Raw genomic sequence first — 16,694 nt, 5'->3', positions numbered from 1 at the left:
TTTATGGGTGCGTTGTTAAATGGTGTCTCTCTGTTTATAATGCCAGAATCATTATAGAGAATGCAAAAAAGATTGATTATTGTTCATAATTATTTGAAACCCCTTCATTATTTATCATTACAATAATGTATACGTATGATATTGGCTATAAGGTTGTTGTCCTCATGTGTGTGTGTGTGTGTGTGCGTGTGTCGACGTATGACGACCTTCTCACATACACATTATGGGCCACTTAACACGAATTGCCAACTATATTGCCTTAAAAACTTTGGGAAATGAAGCTTTTTTGAGGCATTTTCATTGTTTGCTCAACTTTCAATTTGTTAATATACTCACTATAAATAATATTATCAAGCATACACTATATTACTTCCAATAAATTTCATATAAGAAATACAACAACATCATTCAATCACTAGTCATTTGACAAATGAATCTGCATCTTAATACAATATTTGCATTTGTTTTTCATCATTTATCTCAATGACATCGAGGGTTTCATTTCAATGATTTGTCTCTGTATATATATTTATACAAGCACACATGGTAGCATTTGTATTTTGTTGAAAGATGTTCAATGATGAAATTGTTCACTATCTAATAGAATATTAGCAATATCTAGTTTTCAATCACATCACAGTTACATATTTTACTTCTGCATTTAGTGCTTTTAGTTTGTATCCTTGTTATATACAGTTTCAAGTTTTGTGCCTATATGGTTATTGTCCATATCTATGTACACACACACACACACACACACACACACACATATATATATGCATGTGTACATGTATGTACATATGCATGTATATGTATGTGTGTGTATATATACATGTATATGTGTATATATTCATGTTTATGTATATATATACATGTATATGTATATATGAAGAAACACACACAATAGCATAATATGTTCTATAATGATGGTTGTTTCGATTTCTGTGGTTATATGGTTATTGTCTATATAAATGTGTGAATGTATATGGACAATAACCATATAGCCACAAAACTTGTTTTAATCAACAACAGTTTCCTTATTCAAGGGCGCTCATTCAGATTGGTACACACTGAATAACTAAATTCCTTCTACAGTCAATGCTAAATATTATAAATCTTTCAATTTAAATTATACTATTTTTCAGTAAACCAGCATTTCTTTCAATATAGTCACTGTAAATAATATTAACAACCGTATTGGATGTCCAATGATGGTTTATGCTCCTTCGTAGCCGCATTATGCTTTGTATATTGATGATTTCTTTGTATGCGGTTTACAGTTTCATTTCAATGCTCTCTTACAATTTAATGTGCCTATATGGTTATTGTCCACACACACACACACACACACGTGTGTGTGTGTGTGTGTGTGTGTGTGTGTGTGTGTGTGTGTATGTAGAAGAAACTGAACAATTTGAAGCAATGGAGGACTTCATATTTAATATGACATGACCGACTATTTCCCACAAAAATTCAAATTTGAAAATAGCTAGCTACCACAGTTGAATGCATTGCACATTCGAATTATATTATAAGATAAAATTTTCCATGTCACTTTCATTACAATCCAATTCATTGCATATTTTTGAGTTCTGCAAATTCGCTTTGCACGTTCCTAATGTAACTATTTGTTTGCAATATGTATGTATGTTATACATATGCATGCATATATATGCATATGTATGTATATGTGCATATGTGCAACTCTATGTAAATGTGCATATGTATGTAGGTGGATATGTATATGTATGTACTTATGCATTTGAATATGTATGTATGAATGTGTAAGGATTGTATGCATGTTGTCAAATGTCAAAGACGGTCAAAAAGTTGTTCTGCATTCAATAATGTATGGATGATTTGTTGGTACAACATTACGCTACCCTCGATTATTACTATTTTTTGCAAGTGTGCTAGAGCATCGAGGGAGTAACCATATTTGTGGAAGATAATCATATCAATGTAAATGTGTCTAAACAAACTTCAATTCTTTGGAGATTATGCCTTTAATGCTTGCATTTTATATTAATTTGTGTATATATCTTAGGTAGTTATGTAGTTCTTATTAAATGTGTTTCTTAACACACTTTAGTTTGTTTTGCATTTTGTTGTGATTGTTATGGCAAGCAATTACAAACACGATAAGGAGTCACTATGTCGAAGACAACAAGCCTTCCTCTCAGGTAAAGTCAATATGACTTTACTTTGGCAATGATCTAGTAGACAATGCAATTTGTGATTTGTTTACATTTCAATTTGTGAATTGTTTACGTTTCAATTTCTAAATTGTTTATGTTTCAATTTGTTTAAATTCCTCACTTAGTTCATATGTTTCAATCTCCTCTTTGTGGGACTTTACTTTGACAATGATCTAGTAGACAATGCAATTTTTGATTTGTTTATATTTCAATTTGTGAATTGTTTATGTTTCAATTTCTGAATTGTTTATGTTTCAATTTGTTTAAATTCCTCACCTAGTTCATATTAATGCAAGAAAGGTAACTTAGTTCATATTGATCAAAAGGAAGTGTCCTATTTGAGAAAAAAATCATACAAAGAATTGTTTTATAGTGCCTTAAAGATATTTTGTTAGATACTGCCAACAAGGAGAACTTGGCAGCTAACAAGATATCTTGTAAGGCACTAGAAAATAGTTCTTTGTCTGGTGCCTTTTTACAAATATGACACTTTCTTTTATCATTTTGATGCAATGACCTAGTAGACATATCAGACATTGCAATTTATATATGATGACTGCAATTTGAATACTTATAAGTGTTCAAATTTCTCACTATCAAAAGAGGACATATCAGTGGCATCTAAATAATCAAATGTCATTGATATGGCCTTTTTGATAGTGAGCAATTTGAACACTTATGTGGCATGTTTTGATAGTGAGAAATATATGAGATCAGTTCAACTGATATATGGGAAATATCACATCACAAGAAACAAACATATGAGATTTACAACAACACCATCAATTCATTGGAATATCCATCTGAGATATTTGAAAATAATGGAGTTTTGAAAATATTACAAAATATGATTGCATGTCATTCTATAATCACATTACAGTTATATCAAAACTCAAAATCTTCTCTTCAAAGGGCTCACAAAATATAATTGATCATAGACTCGATCAATTCTCCATATGGGTATTAAATGGAGGAGGTTTCACAAATCCAACCCCAACAGACTATAGCCAACTAGGGTCTGGCCCAACAGCGTTATTTTCTTGGTTGGGAGGGTTTTGTAAGCAACTTTCTATTTGAGTAAGGAATGTCTGGCTTACACCTAAAGTAAGTTGCATGGTGTCTGAGGATCCAGGTGTAGTCCCAACTTGCATAGTATTAATAGTTGCAAAGGCTGGGGACAAGAGGTTCATCATTTCCATGAGAATTGGGTGTTGGATGGGTAGAGGTTCTGCGACTATGGCCACATCTTTCGTCCTCTTTGCACGCTTGGCTGCCTTTTCAACTTTCATCCTCGCCTTCTCAAGCTTTGCTTCTGCATCTTTCTTTGCCTTCTCCTATCTTTGAATGAACTTGTCTTGGGAATCCTGTAATTTTTTGGCTTGTTTTTCCACCCTCGTAGCCCCCTTTTCTATCGCTTTTGCTTCACGTTGTGTCTTCCTCTGTCTCATCTGTTCTTTCTTTCGTTCTGTCAATTCCTCATCTCTTTTCCTTTCAGCCTCTTTATCTTTTTCCCTTTGAATGTACTCATCAAATGTCAAGATCTATGATTGGCTACTAAGACGTAGCACCCCTTTCCTACCTCCATGTGAAAATTGATTCATTCTCTGCACTAGAAGTCTTAAGAATCTGGTGATTTGCCTTTGCACTTGTTGCCCATCCTCTTGTGTACATGTGACAAACTCAGGTTCATCTTCACTTATGTGAACTTCATCTTCACAAGCAGCACCATCTTGCTGCTCCCAGTTGACTGCATTGGTGAAGTAATGTATCACATTGCTAGATCAATTTCTGGTAGACTTGGCATGGAAAGGGTTACATCATCACAGTTGGTTGCTTCTTGGGTCTAGTCTAGTATGTTAGCTTGTGTTAGCAAAGACATGCATGTTGATGTACTTTCCAAACCCTCATTTTGTTGGTTGGTTTGTGGGGGCAGACCTGCTTCAGTAGTTTGTGGTGTCAAACTTGTACCCTCAACCGTTGCTTGTGTTCTGCTATGGCGTTCTACAAAATCTTGAATGTCTTCCTCATTATAACCAGCCAACTGCAAGCAAGCTTTCATTGCCATATACTTTGGTTCTTCATCCCTTGAAGTGGCATCATGTTTTGTTCCAACAACTGGTTGTATATCAACTGCAACCTCAAATGCCTCACTTGGTCTCATATCATTTTGTAATGTGTATCAGTTAAGTGGCCAAATCCCTGTCCTATGGAAGCCATTGATTATATTAGCCGATGTCAATGCTTGGGCAAAGGCCTTGCTCGCAAAAGTTGCCAACTCTTCCCTTCCAATATCAATTTGTGGGTACTTTGGCATCCATATACTCCTGTGTTGTTTGAAATAATTCTTGAAAGGTGAAAATACAGAGACATCGAGTGGCTGCAATTTGTGGCTTGTATGAGTCGAAAGGGTTACCAAATTTATACCTATCCGCCTTGCTTCTTCAATTGTCTTGAAGGATACATGGCTGCCATGACCGTCGAAGATCAGTAGGGCCCTACATGAGGGTGAAACTCCACCAGAGACTGAACGTGCAAAATGTTCCAACCAATTTAAGAACAACTCCTTTGTCATCCATGCATGTTCTTGGACTGCCATGTATGCTCTTGGCTCGCAGTTTGCAATGCAGTTTCATATATGCCTCTTAGATTTGAACAAATAAAATCCAAGAATGCTGAAACCACATGCACTAACACATGTCAAGCAATAATCCACTCTCTACTCTTGGAAATTAGGTGCGGTACACACCTCTGGCCCAATTTGACTATCACTCTCATTCCACAATTCCTCCCAGCTTGCACACCAGACTCATCACAATTCCAAATATGATTGCTACCATAGCGATTGAGGTTGTACATTACCTCCAAGTTGTCATAGAAAGAAGCAACAATACAAGGTCGAAGCATAATAGCCCTATCGAAGTCCACTCCTTCTGTTGTTCTCATCGTCAGATCAGGGTGCCTTCGTCTAAAACTTGCCCACCATGACCTCCCTGGCATCCCATTTTTGAATGGATTAGGCCTATTCTCGGTAATTTGGGCAACAGTTGATTGAAGTTGATTGATTTGGAGACCATGACCAATTTCAGCCATGCCTTTGCACCATTGGACAACTTCATCCTCCTCCTCTGCTGATAAAATGGTGCGTGGACCCCTCACAGTCGTGGTTGTGGTTCCCATCAGCCATGCCCTCAAAGAGGCAATGGGGATACCATACTTGATTGATGTGCCTTTAAGAGACACGTGCTTGTCTTCTATGCATGATATTGCTTCTTTCATGTCACATATGCTCCATTTTGGTTTGGGAACCTTTGAGGCCACCTATACTTGTGGTGTTTTTGGAATAGGATTACAATCTGCAGTAGAATGGTCATGTACAACAATAGTTTCCATATGAGTTGCATTGTTAGGTGAATGGTCATTGGGTCTTCATTTTGGACAAAACCATCCTCATCAGGGAAGTGCACCCCATGAGTGACTGTAACTGTTCGACTTCTAACACACCCGTTTCCCTTTCTACGTTGTGCCATTATATTCAGTGAACCTGCAACGATAAGGTACCAAGATAAAATGCAACTGTGTGCGCCTACATAAATATATATACAGAGACAGATCATTGAAATGAAACCCTCAATGCCATTGAGATAAATGATGAAAAACAAATCAATTTTTATAGGTACCAATGAGTACAAATCCATCATTGAACATCTTTGAACAAAATAAAACGATATCGTGTCTCTATTTCTATATGCCTGATAAATATAGACAATAACCATATAGCCAGAGAACTCGAAACAACCATGCAAGAGTTAAGTATGTAACTGTGATGTGATTGAAAATTGGATATTGTTGATATTCTATTAGATAGTGAACAATTACATCATTGAAAATGTTTCAACAAAATAAAATGGTGTTTATATATATATATATATATATATATATATATATATATATATATATATATATATATATATATATATATATATATATATATATATATATCTTCCACTCATGCATCTCATGCTTCTAGTTTCTCTCCTTGTTAAATAATGTTTCAAGTTATGTATCTATGTGTATGTGTGTGTTATATATATATATATATATATATATATATATATATATATATATATATATATATATATATATAGATATATATATATATATATATATATATATTTTCTTCTCTATTAAATTTTGTACTGTAGACACCTAAAAATGGTCAACGCTTGCAGAATCATACTTTAACATTTGCGCATTGCCTCATTTTAGGTTTTTGCGTCGCATTAACATTTCTCCTATGTTTCGCACTTGGTCTTTATCATTTGTGAGCATCGAGTCATTCTTCTACATTCTTCATTCGTCTCGCCTCTCGAATTTGGTCTTGTCGACAATAATTTTCAATCATGATTTTGGTCGATCTTATCCTATCGCATCAATGTGCGTGCTTATTTGTCATCATTTTGGACATCGTCAATCCTAATTAGGGTTTTGTCCTCCTGTCAATCTTGCGATCGATTTGTCATCGATCGTTGTCCTCTTGTCAATCTTGTCCTCTGGCGATCGATTTATCATCAATCCTTATCATTTTTGTCGTTTAACGATCGATTTGTCATTGGTCGTTGTCATGTTCGATCTTGTCATTTTGCGATCGATTTGTCATCAATCATGGTTATTTTCAATATTGTCGTTTTGCAATCTATTTTGTCATCAATCGTCGTTCTTTTCAATCATGTCAATTTGGATCAATTAGTCATTGTTCCTCGTCAATTGGCGCATTTTCTCAATCAAATCATTTATCACATTGGTCATTTATCAATTCAAAATCATGATCGATATCAATTATCTTCAATCAAGACCTAATTGCCATTCTCGCATTGCTAATTCGTCTTCTAGGGTTTTATGATTTAATCATTTAACCTTGTGTGTCATTTCTTCCTTTAGGATTAATAAATTATTTATTTATCCTAAGTCTTCTTGTCACAATTAAATGTTCATTTACTTGGCTAATTATTCCTCTTTGTGAATTAATTGATAAATGATAAATTATTAATTAATTTACCTAATTTCTAATTTCCATCAATTACCTAGTTCTTAATTCCTAATTTTCCTCTTTTTCCTAATTTTCTAATTTCCTAATTTCAATTTCCTCCTATTTCTCTCCTAAATTCATGGAAATGACATGTCAATTTGTCATAATTTTGTCATAATTGACAATCAATCAATTTTGACATAGAAGTTTGTCATAATTTGTCATAAATTATCAATCAACAAATTTTGCATAGAAAGTGCATAATTTGTCATAATCTGTCGTAGTTGACATAATTGATTTGCAATTTCCATTTGAATTGAATCATGCTAATCTTGTTTTTTCTCCAATTCTTCTATAAATTGGATGAATTTCTTCAATCAAAGCCCCTAATCAGATTATCGAATTTCTAATCAATCACGCTTCGAGTACTTTTGAGCAATTTTCTTACCTATTTGCTTTCAAACATGTATGTGCACTTGTAGGTGAGATCCACAATCAAACTATTTGAAGAGGAAAGAAGAACAATGGAGCCGCATGAAGGAAACATTTGGATTTACATCTGGTTTGCATAATCTTTTTGAATGTTTTATCTTTATGTCTCTATTGAATGTGTTTAGGATAGATCATTGCAATTGTGCTTTCGTGATTGAGCTTATTAGTATTTTGATTTTGTTTGTGATGATCTCCGATTTCCTATGCTACATGTACATATTTTTTACTATTATTTTATAGTTCAATCATAGGCATTAAAAAGCCACGGGAAGTGCATGTGACCACATATACCTTACAGTATAGGTATATTCTTACCTTAGCCACAAATAGTACTTAGGTCATACTTAAGGTAGCCGAAGAAGACTATTTAAAAGTAAATCAAGGATATCATGGTTAAAATAGCCACTAATATATTTTAATAGGTGCGAAACCATAACTTAGCAAGTGTATTGGTAAGACATTTCACAATCTCCAATACCATATAATTTTTATTTTTTGTATATATATATATATATATATAAACACACACACACACACAGGTACATAACTTGAAACATTATATAACAAGGAGAGAAACTAGAAGCATGAGATGCATGAGTGGAAGATGTAACTGTGACGTGATTAAAAACTGGATATTATTGATATAGTATTAAGATGCAGATTCATTTCTCAAATGACTAATGATTGAATGATGTTGTTGTATTTCTCATATGAAATTTATTGGAAGTAATATATTGTATGCCTGATAATATTATTTATAGTGAGTATATTAACAAATTGAAGGCAGAGCAAACAATGAAAATGCCACAAAAAATCTTCATTTCCCTAATTTTTTAGGGCAAAAAGATAATGGGAGTTCGTGTCAGGTGGGCCCATAATGTGTATGCGGGAAGGCTATTATGGGTGTTCAACATATTTTTTGACCACCCATTTTAAACTTTATAATAAAAGTTGCATGGCCTGGTGTGTGTGTGTGCGTGTGTGTGCGCGCGCGCGTGTGTGTGTGTGTGTCTATATATATATATATATATATATATATATATATATATATATATATATATATATATATATATAGTAATAATATCAGGCATACACATTATTGTAATGATAAATAATGAAGAGGTTTTGAATAATTATGAACAATAATCAATTTTTTTTGCATTCTCTATAATGATTTTCGCATTATAAACAGAGACACCATTTAACAACGCACCCATAAAATGAAATGATAAATAATGAAGGGCTTTCAAAGAAAACAAAGAGATATTCAATTATTTTGCCATTCTCTGTGAGGATTTCGGCATTATTAAACTGTAAGAGAGCTTTGAAATGAAACTGTAAACCGCATACAAAGAAATCATCAATAGACAAAGCATAATGCAGCTACGAAGGAGCTAAACCATCATTGGACATCCAATATGGCTGTTAATATTATTTATAGTGACTATATTGAAAGAAATGTTGGTTTATTGAAAACAGCATAATCTCAATTGAAAGATTTATAGCATTTAACGTTGACTGCAGAGGGAATTTAGTTATTTTGTGTGTACCAACCTGAATGTGCGCCCTTGAATAAGGAATGTGCAAAGGGTATTTGCAGAGCTCAGGAATATGCAATGAATTGGATTGTAGTGAAAGTGACACAAAAAAATTTGTCTTATAATATAATTCGAATGTGCAATGCATTCGATTGTGGTAGCTAGCTATTTTCAAATTTGAATTTTTGTGGGAAACAGTCGGTCATGTCATATTAAAAATGCAGTCCTCCATTGCTTCGAATTGTTCAATTTTCTTCTATGCTTTGAATAAAACTTGGTTTTTTTAATTTGATTTTATGCAAATTCTTGGATATTGGGGAGCCTTACACCAATTGTTGTAAATGCAGCTATCAAATGCAAATCCATTTAATGCATGAAGTTGTGAAGTGATATTTGAAAGAATGTACACTTGAGTGTCTAAGAAGTCTAAAGTTGATTGTTTTTATGTCATGTAATGCACCAATAGTTGTGCATATGTAATTGTAATTGGAGTACATTTGTACTTTTTAGCCACTTGCATAAAGTGGCAAATGTAAACATTAAGTTTTAAAAAAAATAAAATTGTTTATTATTTGTGCGGGTTGTTTTGTATTAAAATAGGAAATGTACTAGTAGTTGTTTATTTTTTTTACTTTTTTGTTGTCAACTACTAATTTATTTGTGAACATGTATTGGTGTTAAAATAAATATTTACTGGTATTTTTATATTTATGTACTGACAAATTTTTTTTTATGTTTTGGGGGGTCAACATGGTATTAAGGTGACAGTTATTGGAACTATGTTATCTATTGGTACTCTTCCCCTACCACTTACGGTCCATGTTTGAAGAGTACTCTCAATTACTAATTTTAAAGGTAGCGAAAAAAATGATAATTTAAAGTTTATTAATAAGTAGACAGTTATTGGACATCTTTAAGTAGGTGTCGGGTGATATTCTAAAATGATCATTTTCAATTCTTGGGTGTAAAATCTCATATCGTGTGTCATTATTATTCAAAAGTCGTAACAATAGTTATAAGTCGTTAAGTCACATATAGAGACAACCAAAAAAAATTGTTGAAAATAATATACCATTTAAGATTTGCAAGTGTGTAAAGTTAGCTATAATGACTATTGGTGGGCTTCCCCAAGAAAAGTGAAACTTATGACTTAAAGATATGATGTTTTTATATGAAATATTTGTGAGAAAATTGTGTAAATTTTAATCAATGTTTTAGGTTATATTATGATATTTATATGGAATGAGATAATAAAAAAGAATTATTATCTAAATGAAGTTAAAGAAAATTAATTTAAAATTTTGATATAAAAATTTTTACATTGTTTTTATCAAAATATTTCAAATCGTCATTGGACCCTTGGTCTACTGGTGAAGTTGAATGGCTCCAAATGAGCCCACCACAGATCAAGTCTTGTTGAGTGCAAGGCTCCAATATCATAAGGGATGAGGTCGGGATTGTGCCCTAGTAAATTTGGGGGAATGAATACCCCTTAACCCTTGGCTCTTAGCCAAAGAGGTTTCAACCTATAGACTTGTGCCTTCGTACTCCATCAAAATTATAAATATGTTATTTTGCTGCTAATTTATTTTTCACTTGTATTTATATAATTTTAAATATATACCTTTAATTTCTTTCTTTCTAGATATATCCCCTTTTTAGAAGAGGAGCAAGGAGATATTGTTAATAACCTTCCAATTTCTCAATAGTCAAGATTTGTTGTGGCTTTCAAAATTAAATATCTATTGATTTGTAATCAATTTAAATATTCTATAAAATATTCATAAATACAAAGTTATAGTTCCTTATGCGCTATTTAACACAATCTTTCAATTGTCTACACATAAAACATTTCCTATAAATATAAGATTAAAACATAGATTTTTCAAACAAAAGTGTATAATAATCAACATGACAATTGTATCAACAATCAACATAACTTTATGCTAAAAAAATAAATAAGACTTATCATGGCATTCAAGTTTAATGTTCAATTGATTTGTCATCAACTTGAGAATTCTAATGAATAATTCATTAACACGTGTAGGTTAAATTTGCCAATCTCTTCTTTGACCACATAAATTATGTAAACTAATTTTCTCAATCATGAAAATTATGTAATATATTAGGATATAATTCATATTATGTCATCCCAATGTGAAGTATTTCATCCCCTAAAGTTAGATGACTGAAAGGATAAGAGTTTACTTGAGTTGTAGAGCTTTTGGAAAAATATGTATCATTTTTTTATCAACACATTTTATATTAGACTACATGATCCATCATCAAGATGATAACAAATATGATGAAAATTGTAAGATTAATCCAATAAATACTTGTGATAATGTTGGTGGAAAAGTTAGTCCTCCTCAAAACAAGTGAATCTACCTTTTTTTATTAAAAACTCAAATCACACACACACACACACACACACACACACACACACACACACACACACACACACACACACACACACACACACACACTCACACACACACACACTCACAGATTTATAATTGTATAAAATGATATAAGGCGTGGGGTTTCTAAATACCAGGAAAATAGATATAAAATAGAAAAAAAATAGATGTAAATCAAATCAAGTAGATAACATAAATTTATTAGATTTAACGCAAGAACTATATAAATTTAAAATTTGATATTTTAACACATTTATAAATTTAAAAAATAGAAGTTTGAAAAAAAACTCCAAAAAGTCCAAGGGGTTGAGCTTAATTGGTTAAAACACTGGGTTCTCATTATGGAGACCCAAGTTCAATTCCCAATAAGGACATCTAAAATGAATTCTAAGTTGTGACTCTTGACCCTCCATAAAAATGGGGAAGGTCGGGTCATGCGGCTTTGGCCTATTACCTACCAAAAAAAAAAAAAAAACTCCAAAAAATCTATCTCTAGCATAAAGTTTAATTTTTTTTTATCTACTTTTCAAAGTTTAAAGCATGTGCTTCTTGTACAAAAGTGGTGAAAAAGATACAATTGGAAATACATATAGTTGGTATGTCTTTTAAGCTTGCTCCATCACATTGCATCTTTTAATTTGATATTTTTACATTTTTTAGAAAATATAATACATTCTCTTAATAGATACTTACAAAATAAAATATTACATCGAAGAATAATAAAATGACATACATTTTATTTAATTATTGTTGCAAGGTTTGTACCTTTAGTCTCTTTGTGTTGTGCAGTGTAACGGTTGGGCTTGCGACATGGCTTACTGCCTCGCGTGTTTTCACTAAGTCTCGCAGTTGTATTTGGCATTAACAAGTCGATCTTTTGGTGCAATGACAACTGTGTTTCCAACAAGTGGTATCAGAGCCTCGGTCACGGGTTCAAACCCCTCGCTTGTGCTGGGGGGGGGGGAGGGGTGCAAGGTGTGCACCCTCGGTCTCCTTATGTTCTGTAGTGCAACGCTTGGGTTTGCGACATGGCTTAACCACCTCTCGTGGATTCATTAAGTCTTGTGGTTGTATTGGGCATTATCAAGTCGATCTTTTGGCGCAACGACAACCGTGTTTCCAACAATTATTACTATCCATCCAAAATTTGATGTTCATTTACATGTAATAAACATTATTTTTATTAAGCTCTTTTATGCTTCATATTTATTGGCTATTGCTTCATTCTTATTCTTATAGATTTTCCTTTGATATTCTCTCAGTCTTCTTAATGACTCTTTTACAATTTCCAAGTTTGAGCCCTCAAAATATCTAAATATCAATTTACAAGATATATAAACTTTTTGTACATGTCTAAAGATGATCATTGTAATTTGTCGATCGCATTTCAAAGCCTTGACATAATGTTTTCAATTTAATGATTTTGTTAGTGGATCCAACTTAAAACTCCATTTATCCTCCTCTTGTCTCAAGGTACATCTTTAGAATTAATGGATCTATATTCACTATAAAATTTGCAAGGAATGTACTATATGAACTCTTGAATATTAAATAAGGAATCTCAAGAACCTTGCCAGCTTTGTAGTGCCCTCTCTCTTTTGGCTTGTCAGATTTTGTGGCTTTGAGTTTTTTGTGTGGCTTCGACCCTTTTTGTGTTGGTTGAATAATTAGATAAATACATATATATTCATAATTTGGAAAATGTAGTTTATTTTTTATTTTTTGATAGGTAGTAGGCCGAAGCCGATAAGGTGTACATACCCTACCTCCTTGTGGGAGTTGAACTTGTGACCTCTCTTTCAAGAGCACAAGTTCTCCACCACTAGGCCAACTGAGGTTGTACGAAAATGTAGTTTATTTTGATAAGATAGTATAATGGATAAAAATAGTTATAAAGATAGTTATAAAGGATTAAATTAGATATATTTAGATTAATGTTATTAGGTTTGGGCATAGAGTTATATTTTGCGAAATATATATTTGTATTTTGTTAAATATAGATTTATTTGGAAATTAGGTATATTTTCGAGAAAAGTAAATGTTTTTAGATTTAACCATATGTTATTTTATATAATTAATCAATCATGTGGTTAAATTATGTTTAGGATTATTTATATGTATAGTTTATCATCTGAACTCTAGATTCTTTCTTTTAATATGTTGTTGATCAAAATCATGATAGCAAAATGGTAATAATGTATTACGTTGATTGAATATTGAAATGTTAGTTTTATTGTGCAAATTAATAGGAATAAAATGAGTGTAATGATTTAAATTTGGGTTATTGGAAAATTATGCTAATTTGAATTAATGGTTTTATAGAAGTTATTTTGGACTCGTTGGATTCTTTTATGTCTGGCTTTTTGAGACCATGTAATTGTTTTGATTCTTGACTATTATTGTGGGATACCCGGTTATGTTATTAAATGCATTTAGGTTCCAGAGGCTAGGATAATGTTTGAGTTTCTAATTGCGTATGGTTCCTCACCGTCATTAAATGTAATGAGATTGGTGTCCAGCATGACTTCTATGCTAGTCAATCATTCTTTGTTGCATTGAACCTCCTTGTGAGTAATCATGTTCTAGCAAGTTAGTCAACCTTGCTATGGCAAAGGGGTCTAGACTCTTGGTTTTTTTAGGTGTCATAGACCTTGTGTGAATTTTGGATTCCTAGGAGCTAGTCAAGGGGGAGTGGCTTTCATTGGGGGTCAAGACCCAAAGTAGTCGCCAAGGTAACTCAATGAGAGTTTTGTAATCAAGTGGAAATTTAAAATAATGAACTAGGGAGGGTGGTTAGTTCACATTAATAAAGATTAAATTGTTGCCTCTCTTATGCTTGGGTGCTTGTTTAGGACTGAGGTAAGTAGAGAAGGCCTGGAATGGCATCCACCAATCTTGTCCTTTTGAAAGGTTGGTGTGGTCCACTAGCATTTGTATGGGGGTCAGGGGTCAAGAGAGGTCATCAAGGTAACTCAGGAAGGGAGTCGAGACCTAGTGAAGACTCACCAAGGTAACTCATGACAACCTAGTGATGACACTCTTCCCTATTGCATAGCTAGTAGTCTCTCGTGGAATTGTCCTTATATGGATTTCTTGGGCCTCTTGGAGTTGGTTGTTTTATTTTTTAGTTCATGTGAATATAGCCTTGTGAGCCTCTTGTGATAGTAGTCTTATGAGCCTCGTGTGAGTCATTTGTATCTTCTAGTATCTTCTTTCATCTCTTAGGTCTGGTTGATACCTCTTAGCACGAGGGGTGGACCTGATGGCACCGCATGGCTGGGTGGAGTGTTATTCGCACCCATTGGGTTTTGGTCCTTCCTGCATCCTAATCATGATCGCTCGTGATGAGATAGAAGACCTTCATTCTGTACCAGATTTTTTTGTATTCACTCCATTATTGTACTCATGGAGATTACATCCTTACAAATATCTTGTAATGTAACTGACGTTCATATGTATATTTTCATGGCAATATATTATGAATCATGTTCCTTTGTAAAGGACGGTGTTATCATATATATAGAAGTTTCATTTGTGTTGTTAGCATGGTTATGTTATCTTGAGTAATGTCATTGTGGGGCCTTGAGGACTCTTGTTAGATATTATATGTTCATCTTATCTTTATCCTGTATCATCATGTTACTCTTTGCATTTGTATGGTTCAATTTGTGTATAAGAAAAAATAATCCGCATTTTCCTTTGATTTATTGGTTTAAATCCTCTGGACCTCATAGTGGGGCATTACAAACTTCCTAAATTTAACTTTTACATTCTCTTTGACTAAATTCGTAAAAATAGTAGCGTCAAAACATTCAAAGCATATACAGGTAGTTGAGATGGATTGAGAACCTACTTAGCAATGAGAATGTCAAAATTATATTTTCCAATTCCTTGAGTTGGGTAAATTCAATTTTAGCTCCTATATTTTTAGTGTCATATTTTTCTTCAAGTTCTATCAAACCATTAAGTTTGGAGTGAATTTTGTGACTCAATATGAGTGATCCATTGAGGAGCTTGATTTTTAGAGATAGGAGATCGTTTATCCAAGATTTAATCTCCTTCACAATGCATAAAATTCTCCTATTGAGGATATATCTCTATCTATAAGATTTACACACAAAGGCATAGGTTGTCCAAGTATTGAATTTATGAAGTGATTTGCTCCACTTTCTTTGTAAGGTGCTCATTGGTCTCTTGGTCATTGTCATATTTTGCAACAATATGTCTATGATAAATCTAACATATGCATGCTAATTAGACTAAAAAGGCAACCACTAAACTCTTGAATCTAAATAACATAATCCAATAATAATGATATGAAGGAATACAAAATGAAATCAACAAAATGACATAATCATGAAACAATCAAATCCAATCATGAAACTATCAAACTCATGTTGATTTTCATGCACTTGGCCTCCATTGTTGTTGTTTTCCTTATGTTTGATGATGGATTTCAAAGTCACACTTCACAAAAACCTGCAAGATAAAGCACGAGAATATGAAGATAGTGGTTATTGAAAAGAGAGGATTGATGTTCAATTTATAGATTTTTTAAAATTTGAATTGTTGGCTAAGATTGACTTGAGAACAAAATTGAGATCAACAACTAAGATTTCATGAGACAAGTTGGTGGGAGAGAATCATTCAACGTGACTAAATCTGATTGAGAGAATAACTCACTTCATTGACTAGTTAAGAGATTTGATTAAGAGTGGAATTGAATTGATTGAGTAGTCAAAAAAGGTGATTTTGAAAAGAGGGGAAGTAATTGGTCAATTGGAGAAAGTGATTATTGACTCACTAGTTAGAACTGAGTATCAATGGCAGTTAGGAATTTCCACATGTGATGTAGAAAATTTTCAAATGAAATGTCATTTAAATGAAATTTGGGTTTTCAAAAACATGAAATTAAATTGGAATGAGAGGGAAACGAATTTGCATTACATTTGGAGGGAAATTAATTTAATTTGAAATGAAGGCTAAATGAGATTAGATAAATTTGGGAAATTTATTTAAT

This window comes from Cryptomeria japonica, chromosome 7 (genome assembly GCF_030272615.1).
Source record: "Cryptomeria japonica chromosome 7, Sugi_1.0, whole genome shotgun sequence".
Classification (NCBI taxonomy): domain Eukaryota; kingdom Viridiplantae; phylum Streptophyta; class Pinopsida; order Cupressales; family Cupressaceae; genus Cryptomeria; species Cryptomeria japonica.
Note: the sequence above shows the minus strand (reverse complement) of the source record.